We start from the raw sequence: 4,964 nt of genomic DNA, 5'->3' as shown, positions 1-4,964 counted from the left end.
CGGTGTCGTCCCCGGTTCCAGTTCAATGGTAAAAGGATCCGACCGAGATGGTGGTAATCCCTGCAAAGACTGAAACACATCCTCAAACTCTTCCACTACTGGAATACCGCTAACCGTAGACTTCCCCACTGACTCTGGCATAGATATAGTAACCAGATAAGCCTCACGGCCCTTCTCGATCATTTTCCCAGCCTGAACGGCTGAGATCACGAGACTCCCCGAAGTTGGTCTAATACCCTGAAAAACCAATTTCCCTCCTGGACGCTCAAACTCCACTCTACCCCGATAGCAATCCAAATGCACCCTATGCCGATGCAACCAATCCATCCCGAGAATAACATCATACAACTCCACTGGACTGATAAGAAAATCCGCTGGCCACGACTCTCCTACGATCTGGATATCAACCCCTCCAGCTCGTCCACTGACTCTCAGGAACTTGCCTCCCGCAACTCTGACAACTCCTGTACGCTCTCCAGGATCCCCTCTGATCCCCGCACTCTCAGCACACTCCGGAGTAATGAAGCTATGATAAGCTTTAGAATCAAACATGACATGGGACTTAAACCCGCCCACCAACAAGGTCCCTACATAAACCTCATGTGTTGAGAACCTAACACTTGACCACAAGCAAAAACAAAAATAATATGAATTATTGAATTGACCAAGTTTGAATCTCAGAAGTTATACCTGTGATCGCTCCTGCACTAGTGCCACCGGGCTCCCTAGTCGAGTACACCTTTGATGTCGGCTCGATCCAACCCACCGGCTGCACACCCTGCTGCACTCCTGACTGACCACCAGCCTGCACCGCTGCTACTGCCATCTGCTGCAACTTGGGACAACGAGGCTTGATATGCCCCGTCTCTCAACAGTAGTAACACACCCGAGTATCTGTCCGCGGCTCCATCACCGCCCGCTGCTCAGTCACTGCCCGCTGCTCACCTCTCTGAGGATAGTTGGTCACCTTGTGGTCCCTGCTACCACACCCAAAGCATCTCGCACCTCCATGCCTCGATCTCTGCATATCATCAAACTTCCGCTTCTGCCCATGCGCAGGCTTGCCGCCCTTGCTAGGAACAGAATGCGGCTGAGACCGCTGTGGCTGCACCGAAGAACTGACCATAACCACCTGTGACCTCAAGTCATCCTCTATCCCAGCTGCAACCTCAACCAGCTCCGCTCTCGTAGCATAGCTCCTCACTCTGCACCGAGTCCTCAGATCATCCCGCAGAGCCAACAAGAACCTCCGCACCTGAGCCGACTCTGGCTCCCATGCCCGGCCTGCATACCCCACAAGCCGACTGAACTCTGCATCCAGCTCCCGCACTGTACGGTCCCCCTGAGTCAACCCCAAGAACCGTGCCTCCATACGATCAAGAGCCTCCTGAGGAAAATACTTGGAGTTAAACTCCCTCACAAAATCTCCCCAAGACATACCCCGCTGCACCCTCCGTGCTGTCACCGACCTCCACCACACACGTGCATCTCCTGACAAGTAAAACACTGCCAGATCCACCCTGTACCGGTCGGGACACCTAAGCGAAAGGAAAATATCCTCCATCCGCTCTCTCCACTCATCCGCTACACTCGGATCGGTACTTCCTGAGAAATACCCTGCTCCCACATGCCGCAGCTGCTCCATCATCCGCACATACTGAGCATCCACTACCTCGGCCCCCGGCTGCACACCTGCCTGCAAACCCGCTGCAGGCTGCACCACTGGAACCTGTCCACCACCCACTGGCGGCACTACTGGATCCTGCCCACCAACCACTGGCGGCGCTACTGCTGGAAGTCACTGCAAAACGCGAGCTAGCAAGTCCATCAAGACATCCTCCCTGCCCGGAGCACCCTCAGCTGCAACCCTCACACCCGGGGCAACACTGTGACCGACACCGGGCCCATCTGCCCTGCCGTCACCCAAACCAGCCTGGTCTCCAGACACACTAGGATGAACCTGTGACTCCGCCACCTCCTCACTGGCCATGCTCTGGGTCACACTCACACTGGCCTCAGGAACCTGACCTCGTCCCCGACCATGACTACGACCACGCCCACGACCACGCCCACGACCACGACCACGACCGCGGCCAACATCATCCTCACCTCTAACCATCTGTATCAACAAGAACAGAAGGCTAAGCAACCAATAGTTCTAATAAAACAAGAACACAACTTACCGTGGAATCACAAAACAGGCTCGAAGAGGATGTTCTAGGACTTCATGCCACACACAATTGACCAACTCACACAATCAACCATAGCATGGAATCCTAAACATCAACAGCAAAAGCACAATGAACCCTAGACCTAGAACCGTAAGAGCTCTGATACCAAAATGAAACAACCCTTTTTTTTTTTATATAACATATAATTCGCTAGTGGTCCCATACCCACTAACATTCTAGCAACAATCAACGACCGCGGATAACCAAAGAAAACATTCCATTAATCCAATAAAATTCCAACATAAATGAACCAATAACCAATAATGCAATAATCCAAACCAACAATGAATAGCAAAGTTCCAACATCCTACAATGCTCTATCAACCTAATTCTAGCAACCTAACAATAGCTAGACCACAGTCAATCAAGCCTCTAGAACATCCTCCTCCTCATCGCCTTTGATTCCACGATCACACTTTTCCTTTACCTGCACACCACAAACAACAATTGAGATGCGTAAGTATTATCATAAATACTTAGTGAGGCCGTCCTCCCATCTACTAGGTTATACACACAAGCATATGAGACCCTCAAGTTAAGCAAGCAAACAGAACACAAGCAATACATCAAACCAGGAAACCAAGTCTCGGTTGAGACTGGTGTCGACCGACGCTTAAACCGGTTTCGATCGATGCTGCAGGGACTGGTGTCGACCGATGCTGAAAGGTGTCGATCGATGCTACTCAATATGGTGCCGACCGATGACACATGGTGTCGATCGATGCCTCTTCTGCAGACACGATCTGCGCGAAAACGAGCGACGAACTCCGACTCCAATCAACACGATTTTGACCCCAAACACATCCAAACACCTCGGAAATCACTGGGAAACACAAATACAACGAACCCAAGCAAACAAACACCACAAAAGACAAGAAAACAGCCAAAACAAGAGAGATCTTATGCTTAGATCAACCATGGTCAAGCACTCACCTCAAGAACAGAAGATTGGGGTTGAGGAATCGATGGAACAACACCTCAAGGAGCTTCTTCTTCGTTCCCAGCAACAGCTATCCCTTCTACAGCCTCAGATCTCTCCCAAAACACCAAGAACAAGCCCAGGAATTCACAGAAACAATTTCTCTCCTTTTTCTCTCTTTTCTCACTTCAACGGCGACACAACTCTTTCCCAAAACCCTCAATTTGTCGTTTAGCACTTATAAACACGATTAGGGATTTTAATTGAACCAAACCGAACCAAACATCAATTAAAACAAACCGTACCAAACCGGAAAACATGGTGTCGATCGATACACCAAGGGTGCCGATCGATACACCAAAGGTGTCGATTGATACACCAAGGGTGTCGATCGACACCCACACCAAAATCTTAAAAATTGGTTCGCGGATGTTACAAGTGTATGCTGCTCTTTCCACGGACCAATCTCGGATTTGAATTTCTACAACTGTATGAAACTCGATAAAGAATCAAAAAGAGGAATCATTCAACAATCGGTGTACAAGTATATATTCTTGCCAGGTAAAGAAATCCCTGCACCAAATTACAGGGAACTCTATAACCATCTCTCTGGCTCCAGGTTGTGAGAAGCCTTTTTCCGCGTTCTCAAGATTTAAGGCTTGCCTTTTGCTTTCACCAATTAAGAATTTCAGATATTATGACAGGATAAAATGTCTTGTAAGAAGCAAAGAAGGTGTCGAAATAAACAAAACTAGAGTGTCCCGATATTCATTTATGCCACTTGGATCTTTATCAGAACATATGTTTATGTTTTGTGGCGACTTATTTCCTAAAGGAAACAGATGCCTTATGGACGAGATTCTGTTTGATTTTAGCTCCAGTGATGTCGAGATTATGGAATGTGGTGTAAAGATCTTGGCAGAAGAAGGACATGGTAGTAGTAGAATCGAAGTAGGCTACTCCGAAACAGGAAGGCAACGTCATAGATGGAGACGCAGAAGCTTTTAAGGTATCTTAAGTTGAAAACATCAAAAACAACAAACATACAGGTCACTGGAGTTGGCTTAGGAAGCTTCGTCTGTGGAAGAAGAAGATTTAGATGAATAAGTGACAGAGCGTAGTTCAAGACGAGTGATGGTGATACCTGAGAATCTTCATAACGATGCACTGTCAGATAATTGGGTAAACCTGAAGCTGTTCAGCTCTCTAAAGATGAAAACGTCACATGTTAATGTAGGATTTTGCTTGGGAAGAAGACACTATCAATTGGTAATAAGTTTGTTAACTCATTCCTCAAAGTTCTTGATTCTTTGACATTCTCATCATATATAGTACATACATGTAACAAAATGGATTTCTTTCTGATTGTTGTTAATGTTGGAGAAAGTAAACTAACGTGTAGAGATGAACTTGGTTTTAACTTACGTGTGGAAATAAAAATCGATTTCTTTTGTCACAACACAACTACTTTTATGTATTTTACTCTTTTGTTCTTTCCAATGTACATAAAAGTCATGTATACGCAAGTAAGATTAATTTTAAAATCGCCGCCCAAATTACACAAGGAAACACAACGTTCATTTGAACAAAGATTGTTTACTCCCTAATAAGATCGAAAGAAAATTAGTGATGTAGTCAAGTATTTTTATTTTTTTAAGTCAAGTATATTTCCTTTGGACATAAATTGAAAGCTAATATTTTTTTTCATTCTTTTTTCTTGGGGATTTTTTCTCTTTCATTTAGGTAAAATAAAAGTGCATATCCAATAAAAAAAATCACATGCTTAAGTTGAATATAGTGAAACATATCATTAA

The 4,964-nt window shown here is 45.9% G+C and overlaps 1 pseudogene; it reads left to right on the top strand.

The window, feature by feature from the left end:
- LOC104733917 overlaps positions 1–4,298 on the top strand; it is a 14,021-nt pseudogene extending 9,723 nt beyond the window's left edge.

The sequence above is a fragment of the Camelina sativa genome, chromosome 12 (genome assembly GCF_000633955.1).
Source record: "Camelina sativa cultivar DH55 chromosome 12, Cs, whole genome shotgun sequence".
NCBI lineage: Eukaryota > Viridiplantae > Streptophyta > Magnoliopsida > Brassicales > Brassicaceae > Camelina > Camelina sativa.
The sequence above is the reverse complement of the archived record's forward strand: the minus strand, read 5'-3'. Positions and strand labels throughout refer to the sequence as shown.